The following is an 18,954-nucleotide window of genomic DNA, read 5'->3' as shown; positions in this document are numbered from 1 at the left end:
ACCGCTCGCCTGGTGCAAGTCTTTCGATATGACGCCACTTCGGCGACTTGCGCGTCGATTCTATATGAAGTGTTCAAGACATTCTCCAGAATGATTGAAATGCAAAACGAAGACAATTCTTTTCTGGAAAAAATCTTCACGAGATGTTATCAATACGAACCTAACGGACATTGAAGCCAATGTGACACGCGAGCCAAACAACATCCCATAAAAGAACTTTTGTGATAGTTTCAAAAAAAATGGTTCAAATGGCTCTGAGCACTATGGGACTTAACATCTGAGGTCATCAGTCCACTAGAACTTAGAACTACTTAAACATAACCAACCAAAAGACATCTCACACATCCATGCCCGAGGTAGGATTCGAACCTGCGACCGTAGCACTGTCGCGGTTCCGGACTGAAGCGCCTAGAACCGCACGGCCACCGCGGCCGGCTGTGATAGTTTCACATTGTTGTATGAATGATCTGTGCGTTGTACTCAAGTGAAGGGAAACTATGTAGAACTCCTGGAGCATTGAAACCACCATCTAAACGTTTCTCTACTTTTTGTTTATCCATTCTCGATACTATATGGGCTGACGGGGTTTCCCTGAGCTAGAAAAACCTTGGACTGTCAGGAAGAACACGAACAATCAATGCACAGGCACTGAAGTTCAGCGCAGGTAATGTACAATTTTTGCATTACTTTTTTAAAAATTATTTTTCGTAACAATGTTGATGATACATCAATAACCCGTTACCTAACTAATGAGTAGCTCCTAAGAATTTTCAATAGTATTAAGATGCAGCTAATGTCTGGTAGTGTTAATATAGTTAATTCTAATGAGAAAGCTACTGTTGTAGTATTTACGCTACTAAGAACTGCAATTGAACTACTTTCCCACTGCACTACACTACCTGCAGCATTACAGGGGTACCCAGCGAGCTGACTCCAGTGGGCGTGCCCCTGGCGCTGGGCTGACCCTAAGAACTTGACTGTCGCTGCAGAATACTAACTACTGCTTAACTACTCTATTACTAACTAACTTAAAACTAGCACAATTTCCTCCATCGGTGAGAAACGCACCTCCTAGTCTGTGACGTGGCGGATTTCGACTGTAACGGTAGTTGGCCAGTCCACGTCTCGGCATTACAGGGCAAGTGCGTGGATACGTTTCTTTTCAACTAAGACCTTCGTTGGTTATCCCTCAAGTAGTCCCATAAGATCTTAGCCGATATCTCGTTAGCCAAGCTGCTGAGGATCTCGAAGTTATTCTGAGGACTGTTCAGGTGATGGGTGTCATGGTTTGGCAGCCGACGCCTCAGGTCAGCTGCCACATCGTAGATCACGTGGTCACGAGTGCCCTCCGAGGCTCCAAAGTCACACGAGGGCGCAGCCCGTATCCCAAACTGGCACAGATATGTCGGACAGGGCCCATGTCCCGTGAGAAAGTGCAACAGACCTCTTACAGATACTTAAGTTGCATCCGTTCCCTTATGGTTGCCAAAAATTGGTATGTTCTACGCCCAGCCTCGTCGGTCTTCCAGGTCTCTTGCCACAGCTCCTCCCCTAGCCGTCTGATCGAAATTTTGTCCCCTACTTGAACCCCCATGATCTCGGCTATCTTTTCAATTCTGCCCCTCTTCACCCAGTACGAGGCTGCCTGCTCTCGTATTTTGATGTCGAGCAACCAGAGTCCCACTACGACTAGCAAGGCCCCTCCCGGACTTGTCCTTTACGCCCCGACTGAACATACTAGAGTATTCCGATGGACTCTTTGCACGATCATGGCAGGCACAACCCTCGTGAGCCTGTGTGCCCAAACTCCGGAGCTGTCACCCGCGATCTGGGTCAGGATACTGTTATGCACTCCGCCTTCAGGCCACAAGTGGCCCATCGGGACCATCCGACCGCCGTGTCATCCTCAGGTGAGGATGCGGATAGGAGGGGCGTGTGGTCAGCACACCGCTCTCCCGGTCGTTACGATGGTTTTCTTTGACCGGAGCCGCTACTATTCGGTCGAGTAGCTCCTCAGTTGGCATCACGAGGCTGAGTGCACCCCGAAAAATGGCAACAGCACATGGCGGCCTGGATGGTGACCCATCCAAGTGCCGGCCATGCCCGATAGCGCTTAACTTCGGTGATCTCACGGGAACCGGTGTATCCACTGCGGCAAGGCCGTTGCAGGATACTGTTATGGTACAATTTAATTAGATTCGCCAGGAGGTAGAATCTTTTATGTCCAATTCCAATCAGATTGTTATGTACTTCCAGCGATCTCTGGGACACGGTCTCGACGTGTGTGGCGAAATTCCATTTTTCATCAACGACGACTCCCAGGTATCGGGCCTCGCGACGCCGAAGAACTGGTGAACCATCGAACCTTACAGTTGGGTGTCTAATTAACTGTCCCTTTATCAACAGATAGATAGATTTATTTGCGGAAATCTTAATTTTAGCTTTTCGACACCATTCTCATAGCAGAGATAGTGCCCGCTCTATCCTACGTTACAAGTCTTCCCGGCTACGGCCGCCCACCAGCAGGAGGAGTCGTCTGCGTAGGCTATCACCTCTAGCACATCACCGCTGCGTTTTAGACTCTCCAATGATGGTTCGATGTTAAAATCCCAAAAGTGCGGCCCCAGATCAGATTCTTGTGGACACCCCATCGTCATTCTTTTACTAACACGCCCGCTAGGGGACGATAGCCAGACCTCCCTTCCCTCACAATAGCTCCTCAGACAAGCGTATAGCCAGCTGTTGTGGCCGAGCGGTTCTAGGCGCTTCAGTCCGGAACCACGCTCCTGCTATGGTCGGAGGTTCGAATCCTGGTTTGGTCATGGATGTGTGTGCTGTCCTTAGGTTAGTTAGGTTTAAGTGGTTCTAAGTCTAGGAGACTGATGACCTCAGATGTTAAGTCACATAGTGCTCAGAGCCATTTGAACCATTTTGACAAGCGTATAGCAGTTCTGGCCACTCTTTCTCCCGCAAGAAGGAGAAGAGCAAAGACCACCACAGGTGGTCAAAGGCACCACTGATGTTCACCATGATGCCGACGTTGTACTTGTGCGGAAATGAGCCACAGACCTCGGCCCAGTGGGCAAAAGCGACAGACTCTGATCGCTCCGCCGAAAGCTGAACTGCCTGTCGCTCAGTCCGCACAGCACACTGTGTGCTGCAAATCTGTCAGATAACTTTTCAAAAAGTTTACCAAGGATGTCTAGGAAGCAGATAGGTCTGTATGATTTTGCCACTGCGGGGTCCTTGTCTGGACCTTTCTGTGTGGTTACCACGTTGGCCCTCTTCCAGATGGCCGGAAATTTCTGCAATATCAGGCACTCACTGTATAGCCTCGTTAGAGGCGCAGCTAGCTGTGGGGCGAGGAACTGCGCTCGTTCCTCTACAATCCCGTCTGGCCCTGGAGCTTACCTCCTTTAAAGATTTTGTTTGAGCAGATACTTCCTCTCCCGAAAACGGGCATATCATGGTATTATTTACATACTCAACTTTGCCTTCCTCTCTAATACGGCGCTGCTCGTCTGTATCCATTTCCCCGTCTTCGTCGGGCAACAGGGACCTTAGCAGTTTCCCACATAGACTTCGTCATCCGGTCCCCATCTCTGACGGTGGACAACACCATAAGCAATCCAATTTTTTCTATAACTAGTTTGTATGGAACGCCCCAGGGATCAATTGCCAGCTGGTTCAGCACATACCGCTCCCAGCTACGGAGTCTAACAGCTCTTAGCTCCTTCTGAAAGAGCTCCTTGGCTTCCTGGTACTGCTGAAGCCAGTACAGATTATTATTTTCCTGGACGACACTTCGCTGGTAGTACCTCCTCATCCTTCTGACAGACTGATGCCTATGTCCCAGATCGGCAGACCGTGGTCATGGGGAGGCCGCTACGGCCCTCCTCCTGATTGGTACAGCTGCTTACACTGCCATGGTAAATGCCGTAACAGTTCCTCGGCGTACTCCTCCACGTTGTCGTCGCCTTCTGGCACACATCCTTGCCAGTCACTCCCAATCTGATCTCTTGTAGTTAAGCTGAAATTACCACCCTAGATCCCAATGGCACTCTCTGTCATTTAACGTAAATGTTATCAAATTGTGATTACTTGTGGTGGCCCTGTTGTGCACTATCCAATTCTTAATATTGTCCGGATCACCAGGTGTCGCCAGAGTGACGTCTATGTGCGACCCACCACCCCCACCGCCAATGTAAAATGGTTCAAATGGCTCTGAGCACTATGGGACTTAACTTCTGAGGTCATCAGTCCCCTGAACTTAGAACTACTTAAACCTAACTAACTTAAGGACATCACACACATCCATGCCCAAGGCAGGATTCGAACCTGCGACCGTAGCGGTCGCGCGGTTCCAGACTATAGCTCCTAGAACCGCTCGGTCACGGCCCTCCAATATAGGTGGGGGGATTATCTGGCAAGGACACGACTGTCTCCTCTGCCTAACCTCCATTGCCGTCTCGAATCCCACTGAACCAAAGTCGCCACGAAGAGTTTTTGCTCCCGCAACGCCATGAGCATACCAGAGGTTGGTACAGGTGCTCTTCAAAGTCGCTACCATACTGAAAGTACATAGTGACTATATACAGCGCTCTCAGTGAACACTGAAGCTCAACGGCGTCGCAGTGGGCGAGGTAATCGTGGTTCTCAGCGCTTTATTAATGACGGTTAGCACGGCTTTTGGCTCATCACCAGTACTTATAACCTGCCTTGTATTGGCCATGAAAGCAATCTGTCCGACAAGGGAGTATGTCTCCTGCAGACAGAGCATATCCAGTCTCCTCTCCTCCTTCACTTTATGTAGCTCTTGCATTACAAGTTTGCTGTTATGCTTGTTAATTGCTCTACACTCACGTCCATATTATGGGAAGTAAGCGTGGACTTTACAGTCAGACCACGTCTTCATTCAGTCGAGCTCAAGACCGCCGTTGGCTAACACTGATTGAGCGTAAATTCCGTCCAAATCAGTGGTCTCGATTCGAGTTTCGAAAACCTTCTTGACATTGTCCAAAGTCACTGGGAAGATTCATCGACTTCATCTGTATCCTGTCTACACCCTCCCGCATTTATGACCTACCCGGACCACGTGCCGCAAAGCAGTGGCCCGGACAACCGGCTCTTTTAGCCATGCAAGTTGCAAGGCAAATTCTATATTTGGGTATACCCTTACGGGATCAGTTCCAACCCCTCTAATAGGGCGGCGAGGGGGGGGGGGGAGGTGACTTGTACAGGAGTTTTTGGATTTATACTACTCACCGTAGTGTCCTGAAGCTGGCCACTTGGCACTTCATTTCTTTGCGTCACCACAGGTCGACCTACCACCACAGGACGCCCCATTTGCTGTTCCCGGTCGTCTGTCGACCTGTATCCCCGGCTGTCGGAGGAGAGAGCTCCAATTGGAGTCTGAGGCTCAGTTCGTATACCAGTATCCACTGTTTTCACTACACAGGTTCGAGCTGCTGAGGTTAACTTTAGAAAGTGCTTAAATTTGCTGGCCCTTGCGTCATCTACCATCCTTTTGCTCGGAGACATTCTTTTGGGCATCCTGGGCCCAGTAACGTCTTCAGCCATAGTCTGTTCTTGAAATTAGACGCTGCTACAGCACCTTATACGTGGTGCAGGTCCTACCTGTGGCACCGCATGACTTTTTAACCCTCCTTATACAGGGCATACATATGCCTGTTTTACAGCAGTTTTTTCTAGCATGATCTTCTGCTCCGCACTTGGAACAAGCCGGTCTCCGGCTGCAATGTTTACGTGTACAAATAGAAGTATGGCAGAAAATCCTGGCGCTCTCTACCAACCACAAAAGGCATCGCATGAATCAGGCGCAACAGACATCCTGACAAGAAGTTTTTCTTTTTCTGGTACTGGTGTCACGCACACAAGTCTTTTGTGTGCCCTCACGTATATACTGTATATGCTAAAGGCCGTCACATCTGTGTAGCGAGGTGGCAATGCTACTGCACCTCCCCCCCTCCACCCACCCACCCTTCTTATCTAACGCCTGGAATATGAGGCGCTGAGTTCGTCACGTAATTGCACAGAAGAGCGTGAAGGTGCCCCGTCTAATTTCACCCACAGAACGCAAGTACACAGAAATAGTGCACTATTTTTGCTGAATTAAAGGGACTTCAAAAGTTCCTATTCCAAAATTGCTGTATTCCAAATACTCTATCAGCTGGTTCAACTGGTGTGCAACCTTTCGAATTGCCGTGTAAATATTGTTAGACAACTTTCTTACGAAGCTGTTCAGACTTTCAAAATGTATACGACAATTCAAAAAGTGGATTTGGTTTTCCTTTGTGGCGAATTCTTCTGATCTCCATTGCTTAAACGTCTGCACTACATGATCAGATATATTTATTGTTTCTGAGTTGGCAGCGGTAGTCTTTTCATTTTTTGTATCACAGCTCTTTCAGCGAACGGTAGTCCCCTATTCTCATGACATGTTTGCATCAATATTATTACCTTTGTTGTAATCTTCTAGTTGTATTTGACAACTTGTTTGTACGATTTCTCATTCATTTCCTGCTACTTTTTTAACAACTAGATGGCGTACATACTCATCTAAAATAAGCTCCACCGCGTCCATGTTTTTTTTCGTTGGTGTTCATTCGCTATCACTCTGCTCTGTAGGTACTTATCGGCTCACGACTTGCTCTGTATACTTTATCTATTGATACTGTATCGATATTGCATCGACTTATATTTTACCAGCCAGAGCTATGAATTGAGACACTGCATGCATTTCATACTTTGACTCAATATTTATTGCAGGACTCCTATGTTCATTCCGTTTTCCATGGTAAAGCTTCCATCGTTCAGTAGTAGTGTTTTCTTGTTTCAGATCTACAGTGTTTTTAACAACTTTCAAATACACCATCTTTCTCACATTTCCAGAAAGACCTAATTTGGAATAGGCCTAATCCTCGACTAAGTTGCACCTCATGTTGCTTATCTTCTTCATTGCTGCAACCTGGTAGTCAGCTAACAAGGGAGTGTACAGACAACCTTCATATGTTTAGATACACAACTTATCAAACTTCCTACTCCAGTTCTTCCGAACTTTTTTTCAGTTTAATTTTATATAAGAAGAATGAGAAAGTACATCAATGTATCAAACCTCTGTCAACTTTAACGGGTTTTGCCTTTTTTGTCCCTGCGCTTTACTGTTTAAGTCTATACATTGGGGAGAAATAACATCAAGTAAAAGAAAAACGAGAGGTGATTAGTACAGCAGACTGTTTATAAACATATTTATAAACACATTATTTAACCCTTAAACTGCTATGGACGTGTTAACGCACGTGCCTTTGTACCTACCTGTCTGTCCCTGTGTGCGCTGAACGTGTTTATGCTCGCCACCAGTCCTTCTACCTGGTACTCTGAACGAGTCTACGCGTAGACACGCGTAAACACGTTCAGAGCACACAGGGACAGGTAGGTACAAAGGCGCGCGCGTTAACAAGTCCAGAGCTGTTAAAGTGTTAAAAGCCATTCCCAGTCGTAAGAAAGTAAGTTTGTTTTTATATTACTTGTGTAGTCCTGTATAGTACCTTTTAATAAAAGTTCGATTTCTTTAAATAAAAGTTCTGTATTAAACATCAGACCGTTTTAATTTTCATAGTTCATGGCTCTGAGCACTATGGGACTTAACTTCTGTGGTCATCAGCCCCCTAGAACGTAGAACTACTTAAACCTAACTAACCTAAGGACATCACACACATCCATGCCCGCGGCAGGATTCGAACCTGCGACCGTAGCGGTCGCGCGGTTCCAGACTGTAGCGCCTAGAACCGTTCAGCCACCCCGGCCGGCTTCATGAGACACGATCTCAAACGTTTCAAGAAACCAATTTGATTAATAAATTCACGGATATATATATATATATATATATATATATATATATATATATATATATATATAAAGAAGGAACTTGTTACTGGAATTGATACACCTAAAGAAGGCTGAATATTTGCAATCCCCTATTTTCAATGTTCAGCAGATGATAACAATCAACAGTGATTGCAAAAGATGTTTGTCCTGTAGTATATACCTCCACGACTTACATGTCATCGCAGACTGATACGATTCCTCTTATTATAAATCCATGCATACGACGGCACTCAGCTGACTTATATCGTGCGATGTTTCCAGCATTCGTCGAGGCCAAGGAAGAAGCCACATGGTGCCTCGGTCAAAGTACGCATACTCCGAGGGGTGCGCTGTGAGTCAACAGTCGATTTCCGACTGTGCTCTGTGTACCGCTAATTGCCAAACTGCATAGGGATTCACAGTATCACAAACAAACAAACACAGACGCTTACTACACTAGTCTTGCGAGGTGCGCAAACAAGGATAAAGGAGTTTGGATGTAGTGCCGGCAGCGTCTGGGCACCAGACATGTCGAAACGAAAGCACCGTTAGATACTTGGACACAGGAAATTGTTTACTGAATCATCTGTTGCCTCTGCTCATTCACTCTAACTTCTGTGAATAACAAGTCCCCCACGGCCCGCTAAAATCCATTAATATTCTGTTACGGAAATGAAAAGTTGACAGTCATTGTTACTCATCAAACAGCGGCTGAATGCACGCACTGCATCTACTGGCAGAAGACGAGACTCTGGTGGAGAGAAAGCCTCACCTCTGCAGCTACATCTCCGTCAGATCATCTCCAATTTCTATTGTATTTTCAGATGCCTTCACATACTTATTTTGTACACCTGTGCGTTTCCGACGGCTAATAACAGCAGCACGGCATTTAATTTTCTTGATGTCCTATTTGAGTCTTTAAATGAGACATTCGAATGTACCGAGTTTGGTCTCTAGTTTTACTAGAGCTACTGTTTCATAACTTCCAGAAACTCTCGCTTTTTACAATTTTTTAAGGCTGCTAACAAAGTGTAACTCTAGAAAATGATTTCAGATACAGTCGATGGACCTCTTTGGAAACCAGAAACCAGTTGTCCTTTGGTGGCTGGGCACATTTGTTGTACGACGTTTATAAGGTCAACGAGACGACGACGCTACTCGGCTGATAACCCGTGAAGACTTCATACATGAAATTCACCGAGAAAGCCTACACTCACTCAGAGTTTTTATTTCTCCTCTATGAACTTTAATTCCTACTCCAAATTTTTATTTGGTTTCTTTTACTGTTTGATCAATCCTCAGATTAATCAATATTGAGGATAGGCTCCAATCCCGCCTCACTCCCTTCTCAACCACTGCTTCTCTTTCATGTCGCTCGACTCCTACAACTGTCATCTGGTTTCTGTACAAGTAGTAAACTGCCTTTCGTTACCTGTATTCTAAACCTCTTATACAAAAAAGAATTACTGAATGTCCAAAAACGTTTTATCAGAGATGGGAGCTGAGGGAAGTTACGTAAATAACTGGCTTAGTACAAGCAGAGATCAAACCCAGTACGTTCGAATGACTGACCTGACTTGACACGGCTTGAGACATCAAGAAAAATAAATGTTATACTGCTGTTAACAGCAATCTGGAACGCAAACACATATAAATTGAGGCATGTGAAAGCACAGCACAAGTTGGAGTTGATGTAGCGGACGAATACCTATAGCAGAAGCTGCTTGACGTATATTAATCACTGCACTTTACGCGTGTCCGTAACAAAAGAGTAATGAATTTGAGTGAATCATGGTGGGCTCACTGTTCATAGGCGTCGTGTTAGAAGAGCGCAGGCAGCACATGGATCCATACTCAGTTTTCTGTGTCCTAGTATCTATTGTTGCTATTGTCTCTATGCTGTGCAAGATCTGCTAGCACTACCTTTTATTTCATATTCTATTCATGATCTCAATACCGTAACAAACAGGCCAAGCAACTATGAGGATTAATTAAAGAGGGAAAGTTCTTGATGGTGGGTCGCAAAGTCGAAGTTGTTCCTAGGCACCCCCCTCCGCTAACTACGCCATTGTCAGAAACGCGTCAAAAGCACTCATTTAATGTCCTTAAACATGGAAGCTACTACAGTAGTTCTGTTTCACATAAAATCTCTTATGTGGAAGTAATGATGCTGTCTAGTGGACGATTTTAGTGCTTTATTTGAGTCACTATTACTCATGGCATTTTTATGGTTGTGTAAAGAATCCTTAATTGTCCTGCAGCTATTTTCATCCAGTAATACGAAAAACGTGCTTTAGTTACCTACGAATTTGTCCGTAAGGATTTAGATGCTAGAGAGGTTGGTTCCCAATCTCCACTTCAGAACGGACACACATTAATAAACAAAAAAACGCTTGAAACAAGAAATAAATAACGGCTGAGAGGCGATGGTACACCTGTGATGAAACATGCCAAGCTGAAAACAAATATAAAATTGCAGTATTGCATGTAGGTGGACCCAGCTGATCATTACAAAGTAGAGTGTTAGCATCAGCCGCAAATGGATGGTACTCACTGTATTAAAGTAGGTTTTGTAGACAGTGGTGAATGCTGATGGCATGGTCCTTTTAGCCACAGGGGAAAAAGAATTACAGGATTTGGTGGACACCATTGCAACTAACGGGAAAAATATGGAATGAAAATTAACACAAATAAAACAAAAGTATTGGCAATAGGAGGAAATAAGGAAATAAAAATTGTGCTGAATGGAGAAACACTAGAAAAGGTGCAAAATTTTAAGTATCTTGGAAGCAGGATAGACACCGACTGGAAGTGCACCACAGAAATTAAAACAAGGATAGCAATGGCAAAAGAGGCGTTTTATAAGAAAAGGAGAATCTTCTGCAGCGATCTGGACAGAGAACTCAGAAAGAGACTCATAAAATGTCTTGTATGGAGTGTTCTTCTATATGGCGCTGAAACATGGACTATGAGGAAAAAAGACAGAGAAAGGCTGGAAGCTTTTGAGATCTGGACATGGCGGAAGATGGAAAGAATAAGTTGGATGGACAGAGTAAAAAATGAAGAGTTACTGAGGAGAGTGGGAGAGGAAAGACAGTTACTAGATGTAATAAAGAGAAGAAAAAGAAATTGGATTGGGCATATATTAAGAAAGAATGACGGACTGATAAAAACAGTTTTAGAAGGTTATGTAGAAGGGAAAAGGAAGCGAGGAAGGAAGAGATTCCAGATACTGGATGACATGATGGATGGTACAACATACAGCAGCCTTAAGAAAGAAGCAATGGATCGCAGAAAATGGAGAGGCAAGGGACCTGCTAATATAGCAGATAACTGATGATGATGTAGATTAAGATGGTTTTGTGATTTCAAGAATTTTCAGTCACAGTAAGTGTGTACCCGATAACAAGGGAAATGGCTTGTGCACTACTTTCTTTGAGCATCTGGATATACGCAAATGCAGAAACGATATCTGGAATCCATGGAACTCTCATGCCATATAGAGCAACAATGCCTGGTCGTGTTATATTACTGATAGGAAGTGAAAAAATATCTCCCATCGCCTGTGTTGAGGCTATATCATTTGCATTGACTTCGCTCTTCAAGTTCTTAATTTATATTGGCACATTTTTTTTTATTGGGGGGGGGGGGGGAATACCACAACTATAGGGCCATGGAACTATGACTTGTCGATTAAATTTCTGGTTCAGAGGATCAGCTAACACGGACTTCCAGATCCCGCCCTTCCGTGCTGTCTGCCTCCTTTCCTACTCGAACGTCAGGACACACGAAGGAAGATAAATTGGATTTCATCATCCTGTCGACATAGTGGTCATTAGACAAGGAACACTGGTTCAGTTGGAAGAAGAAATGGGAATGAAACAACCAGGAACCGCTAGGGTAACCGCCCCCGGCAGTCACGTGTGATATTCTTCGGAAACCATAGAAAACGGCAGTTTGGCTCCATCTTTTCCGAATACGGCGTCTCAATATTTATTCGTCAGGTTCCCTGGCTCATGAGAAGACTTTCAGTTGGCTACATGATGATTAGAAGAAAAAAGTTGGAGACTTAAATACGGAGGGGAAAGTACGCGGAAAGAAAAGTGTGGAGCTTCTTGTTTGATTCTCCAATCAGTGTTCTCAGGGGAATCACTGCAGACAGCCTCGGTACTTTGTTATCGGGAAATGAAAAGTTTTGTCATGTTGCGTAATGAATCTCGGTCGCGTCGTCCTTGCGCGCTGTTTGTCATAACTGCAGTTGTCTATGTATCTTATCCTGTAAATGATACACAGTACCACGGCAAGTCCATTCTTTCGTTTCACTTTCGCCAGTGACAGAGACCGGAGTAGGTTACCGCACGTGTTGGTTGTCATAGGGCTTTGTCGCTGCTGCTTCCTAGCTGTCTGAACTCAAAGCGCAGCAGAGGCACAGTATTACGAGTAGTTTCTAGCGACAGTTTTCTGGGTTTCATTGGTGTTTTGTCTTTTTGGAGCTTTAAGTATTCATTTGTCGATATAAATAACTCTCGTTATTCTCTCTGTATTCAATGCTGTCTCTATCCCAGCTACTTTCTATTATTTTATAACAGTTGCAAAATGTTATTTTGTGTTAACATTGTGGTTAGGTCCGTTCGTCTAGCTCTATTTATGCCTGAAATTTCTGTTTGGTGTCAGTTCCAACAAAAATTTCGGGTACACTTATCACATGTGAGAACCTATCGCGGTAGATATTTCAGCAATTTTTTTGCTTTTTTCAGGTGAAGGAACTGAGAAATCGCATCAAAGATAAATCGAGGTGAAGTTGTCCGAAACATCACGTTTGCAGTAGCGATGGAGGTAAAAAAAGGAGTAATTATCAATTCGTAAAGCTGTAGCTAATTATCAAACCGTTTACCCAAGATAAACAAGATATTATAAGAAAATACCTCAGAGGAAATTCATTATGGAAAGATAGTTCGGTCTTCCGTCATCGTGGATTTGTTTCCAAAAAGAAAATATTTGTGCTATGACGACGAGAAGGAGGTAAGGCAGTATGTTCTTCAAGAAGCCGAAGTATACTTCGGTTTAACGTAAAAAAAAATCAAAACTTTGGCTTTGATCTTTAGGTAGATGTTGGGTGGCTGTAGAAGCAAGACGTTGACAGAATTTAAATTTTGTGCGATTACTAACAATTTGCCCTAAATGTAGTATAATGGAAGTTAGGTAAGTAGGAAAAAGTATCCTGTAACGTACGAGTACAGTATGACTAGGGTGCTGCTTGATATGGTCATGTCGATAAAATGTGTGTGTTTCTTTTGCTAAACTTTGGAAATGGTACGACCACGCAAGGCGAAAGGTCGACTTCGGATTACTGGGAGGTTTTTAGGGAAGTGTAGCTCATCTATAAACGATACCGTATATAGAACGTGTAGTGGGACCCATTCTTGAGTACTTCCCGAGTTTTTGAAATCCCTCCCCCTTCCCAGGTCCGATTAAAGGAAGACACTGAAGCAATTCAGAGGCATGCTCCTCGAGTTGTTAGCGGCACGTTCGTCAACACGCAAGCGTTACGGAGGGTCTCCATGAATTCGGATTGGAATCCCTGCCGAGAAAACGACGTTCTTTTCGCGAAACACTACACAGAAAAACCGGAATTTGCAGCTGACTGTAGAACGACTCTACTGCCGCGAAAGTAATGTTCTATAAGGACAGAGAAGGTAGGAGAAATTAGGGCGTTTTGACAGTTGCTCTATTTGTGAGTGGAATAGAAAATGAAATTACTTGCAGTGCTAGAAGATACCCTCCGTCACACAACATGCGGTGGTTTGGGGAGTATGTATGTAGATATAGATTTGCTTCAGTGCAGAGGCCTGATAAATTTGGTGTTGACAGTAAAGCAAAGGAAAAATGGGTGCAGTGTATCAAATTAAGAATCGTACTCATGAATTATGTAACCCAAGACCAAATAACTTTTATAGATGTGAAAATTGTGAAAGGTCGCTCGAAAGCGACCAGACTAGTACAGGAAATTTTCTTAAACATTAACTTAAATGACTATTTTAGTGTCTAAATTAGTCTTAAATATGTATTAGTGCTTTATCAATATCAATGTTTGATTTTCTATTCTTAACACAAGTGTTTTTTGCAATTAACGATTTCTTTATATATATATATATATATATATATATATATATATATATATATATATATATATATATATATATATATATAACCTTTGACAGCCAACATCAATGTGTGTGACAACCAATCCAGAGTTGCGGCAGGTTGATGCAGATATTTTTTAAAAACAAAATAAAAATATCGGCACAGTTTTAAAGCAACATAGTAGTAAAAGTACTCCTAGTCATTTGCTTAAATTACTTTTATTACTGTCTAATGACAGAATAGCCAATTGTTTGCTGACAGAGAAAGTTGTGATAGTATTCTGGTCGATTATTATGAATGGTTTATCGTATAACACGGGCAATTTTTTCGATAACAGTTCCGTAACTTCAGAATTACATCGTAGTTCGCCACGTTTCAATGACACTGTAAGGCATCATTAAGTACACAGTTCAAGCAAACATAGTAGTTGTTTAGAGTACAGGGAAGATTACAGCAGTTGACTGGCACCACATTTACGGTTATGCCCTATATACAGGGTGATTCAAAAATAATACCACAACTTTAGGAATTTAAAACTCTGCAGCGACAAAAGGCAGAGCTAAGCACTATCTGTCGGCGAATTAAGGGAGCTATAAAGTTTCATTTAGTTGTACATTTGTTCGCTTTAGGCGCTGTTGACTAGGCGTCAGCGTCAGTTGATGCTAAGATGGCGACCGCTCAACAGAAAGCTTTTTGTGTTATTGAGTACGGCAGAAGTGAATCGACGACAGTTGTTCAGCGTGCATTTCGAACGAAGTGTGGTGTTAAACCTCCTTATAGGTGGTGTATTAAACGTTGGTATAAACAGTTTACGTTTTCTGTGCCAATTCAGGCAATAAAGTTTTTGGTCCCTTTTTCTTCGAAGGTGCTATTGTAACTGGACTACAGTATCTGGAGATGTTAGAGAATTGGCTGTTCCCTCAGCTCGAACAAGAAGCACAACAATTCATATTTCAGCAGGATGGAGCGCCACCACATTGGCACTTATCTGTCCGTAACTACCTGAACGTCAACTACCCGAGGCGATGGATCGGCCGCCAGGCAGCCCGTGACAGAGCACTTCATCACTGGCCTCCAAGAAGCCCTGATCTTACCCCCTGCGATTTTTTCTTATGGGTGTATGTTAAGGATATGGTGTTTCGGCCACCTCTCCTAGCCACCATTGATGATTTGAAACGAGAAATAACAGCAGCTATCCAAACTGTTACGCCTGATATGTTACAGAGAGTGTGGAACGAATTGGAGTAACGGGTTGATATTGCTCGAGTGTCTGGAGGGGGCCATATTGAACATCTCTGAACTTGTTTTTGAGTGAAAAAAAACCTTTTTAAATACTCTTTGTAATGATGTATAACAGAAGGTTATATTATGTTTCTTTCATTAAATACACATTTTTAAAGTTGTGGTATTCTTTTTGAATCACCCTGTACCTAGTAGGCAATTTTAATATCTTCCTTACAATATCAGCATAATTGTATCACAGTAGATTAACGTGTATGTATCGATTTGTGTATGCTCTTCGTTAAACTTTGGATTACTCTTAATAATTACTGGATACATGGTATTAAAGATACTTGTTTTCATTAACATTCAGTGCGATGGCTTTTGGTACATTAATAGGTATGATTCTGAGCCAGGTACAGTTTACAGACAGGTATGATCACATGACTGCCATTAAGCAGCTCGAGGGTCAGTAATTCATCTCTAACGATAAATCAAGACCAGCATAGTCACCCATTGCGAGTACCGGTTGTGCGGTACACCATTTTTTACAACAATCTGAGCAATTTTTACTATAGGAGCAAAAGTGTTATAATGAAGAAGGAATTGTTCAGGCAGTAACCAACTACAGGACTGTACTTAATTGAGGTTAGCTGGAAGTAGGTGCATACGTCACTGATATACGGTCGTCGTTGTGCTACAGTATGTTGAGCGACACAACTTTTGCTGTTTTTATGTGCAGGGGGTGAAGAACAGTATGGAAACACCAAAATCAAAACACATTACCATGTTTAATACGGCGTAGGAAAACCGTTTGCATTCAAAACAGCACTAAATCGTCTTAGAATAGACAAATTTAGGTCCCATGTTGTTTTCGAGAGAGACTTATACCATTCTTTCTGCAAAATAGAGACAAGTTCAGATAGCGATGATGGAGGTGGATAGCGATCTCGACTTTTCCCTTCAAAGTAGGCCACAAAAGCCTCAGTAATATTGAGATTTAGTGACTGTGATGTCCAGGGGAGATGCGATAATTCATCCTTGTGTTCAAAAATCCCGTCCTGGACGATGCGAGCTGTGTGAACAGTGGCGCTGCCTTCTTGGAACACAGCATCGCCGTTGGGGAACAAACACTGTGCGATGGGATGGACCTGATAAGCCAAAATGGTCACATAATCACTGGCAATGATGTGACCTTGCAGAGTAAACGTGAATCCCATGAAATACCACGATGTGGCTGTCCCAATCATCACCGAACCCCCGTCAAGTCCGACTCTTGGGAGGTAAACTCGGCCAGAAGTTGGAAACAGCTTGAAACATGGTTCACTGGAGCTAATGATTTTCTTTCATTGTTCTGTAGTCCAGGTATTATGGCTTGTCCATCACGCTTTTCTGTTACGGGCAACCAGCTACAACACTTTCGAGACGGGATTTTCACCCATATGAACCAATATTAATGAGAACTTAGCATCCCAGGGTGCCACAGAGAGTTACAAGACCAAGAAGAATCGCTTCTCGGCTTTTGGCAAGATCAATGTGTAGTTTTTTGATAGATAAGGATTAAGGATAAGGAAGGGGACTTTATTCAATTTCTATAATAATGAGTCATATCATCAACGAGTGTGATCTTTTTACAGCTGCCAATACCTTTCACCCACACTGAGACAGATTCCGATTCTTTTATTTTACGATGATTCCTGGTCCTGAGAACCAAAGGCATAATCGACATGTATTACGATGTAATACGAGGGCCTGCATTTCCCAGCTTATGGAGCTCCGTTGATGCTGTTTTGATGCTGAGAGGGTTCGTTAATGCGACATTTAGCTCTGCAGAGGCTTTGCGGCTGTCGTCCTCTAATTTTTCGTCACAGTCTTCTTCAATGACCGTCTGTCACAACTATTCAACACACACTTTTGTTCGCGTCGTGACTTGTCGGATAGTGTTTTTCCCGCTTTACTTGTATGCGGCGTCAATTTTGCAAACTGTATTTCTTGAAAATCCAAACACTTCGGCTGCCTTACCTAGGAAACATCCATCATACGAGAACGAACAATTTGCCCAAGTTAGAATTCACTTAGCTCCGAAATAATGGACTCACGCCCAACATCAGGAGCGAAATTATTAAAAATCTGTCAAATAAGCAAAAAAGTGGTAAATGAATCTTTTCAATTGCTGCTGGAGGACTGCGAAAATTCCCAGAGTAAGGAGGTACACAAAGGCCATCGCAGTTCTTAAGCCTAGGAAGTATCCAAGTAACCTTAAGATATATCGACCGATGTAGTTGCTGTTTTCGCTGCTGAAACTTTCTGAAATGTTAATAATGAATAGAAAAGGTGGATATATTGGCAGCTGTCTAATTGAAGAAAGACATTTTTCTGTCTTGGGAAAGCCTGCATAGGTCAGGCTCTCAACCTGAAACTTATTGAAAACGATTTTGAGAGGGGGCTCCCAGCAGGGGTAGTGTTCATTGACCTAGCTGCAGCATACGACACAGTAAGCCTGAGAACTCTCACCTCTAAAGTATGTCGGATGACAAACAATGATAGATTAGTAGAATTTCTTAGGAAACTGCAGTTTAATGGAAGGTTCTTCGTCCAATTCCAACAAAAGAGAAGCAAACGGAGAAATCAGAAGAATGGATTGTCACAAGGTGGTGTGCTGTCGCCACTGCTGTTCAACATATATGCTAATGATCATCCTATCGCAAAAAGTCCAAATCTTTTCTTTACAAAGATGATAGGGAAATTACGTACCAAGCAAAGTCTTTTAATGAAACTGAAAAAAACCTGAGCGAAGACCTCACAACGCTCAGAAACTACTACAGACGTAATCATCTAAAGTTAAGCCCCAATAAAAAGAAACATGTCGAGAAAACAAAGCTAATATACAAACACGTAATGGCATACTGAACAGCAAAGGGGGGAGCCATCGAGAACGTACTCCAAATGGCTCTGAGCACTACGCGACTTAACTTCTGAGGTCATCAGTCGCCTAGAACTTAGAACTAATTAAACCTGACTAACCGAAGGACATCACACACATCCATGCCCGAGGCAGGATTCGAACCTGCGACCGTAGCTGTCCCGCGGTTCCGGACTGAGCGCCTAGAACCGCTAGACCACCGCGGCCGGCGAACGTACTCCGTTCCACAGCACTCGCCACCTACTTTTCGGCTGCTGAGTATGGATGCCCAGTATGGGAAAGATCGCGTCACACTAGAAAAAAAAAAAAAAAAGGTCCTGCAGTAACTGGCTACCTGAGACGTACTATTGTGGACCACTTATATTCACTACTGGGGTTTGCCCCACCAAATGTCAGACGATCATTCCTCAGCTTTAAAGAAAGGAACAAACAGCAGATAAATGACCAGCGTCACCCGCTACAAAACAATGAACCTCTGCTGAAAAGTTTTAAATCTAGACGAAGTTTCATAACCAAGTACAGCCAAATGCAACTTCCACAAAACCATTACGGCAAGAAGAATATAGAGAAGCCCTTACTACAGAGGAAGCTATAGCCCAGAGCTCCTGCCTAGACTGGCGACACTGGTAAACGTTGAACCGACTTCGTACGGGCATGGGGCGGTCGAAACAACTTATGAAAAGGTGGGGCTACACAGACGCTGACAAGTGTGAGTGTGGTGAAACACAAACTGTGGAACACCTTCTAAAATCCACGTTAGTGGATCCATCCAGAGAGTG

At 43.5% G+C, this 18,954-nt stretch overlaps 1 pseudogene; it reads right to left on the bottom strand.

Moving 5' to 3' along the window:
• Window positions 1–2,050: 2,050 nt before the first annotated feature.
• Window positions 2,051–2,168, bottom strand: LOC126096116 (5S ribosomal RNA; annotated as a pseudogene).
• Window positions 2,169–18,954: the final 16,786 nt, after the last annotated feature.

Source organism: Schistocerca cancellata, chromosome 8 (assembly GCF_023864275.1).
Source record: "Schistocerca cancellata isolate TAMUIC-IGC-003103 chromosome 8, iqSchCanc2.1, whole genome shotgun sequence".
Lineage (NCBI taxonomy): Eukaryota > Metazoa > Arthropoda > Insecta > Orthoptera > Acrididae > Schistocerca > Schistocerca cancellata.
Note: the sequence above shows the minus strand (reverse complement) of the source record. Positions and strands in the feature narration are given on the sequence as shown.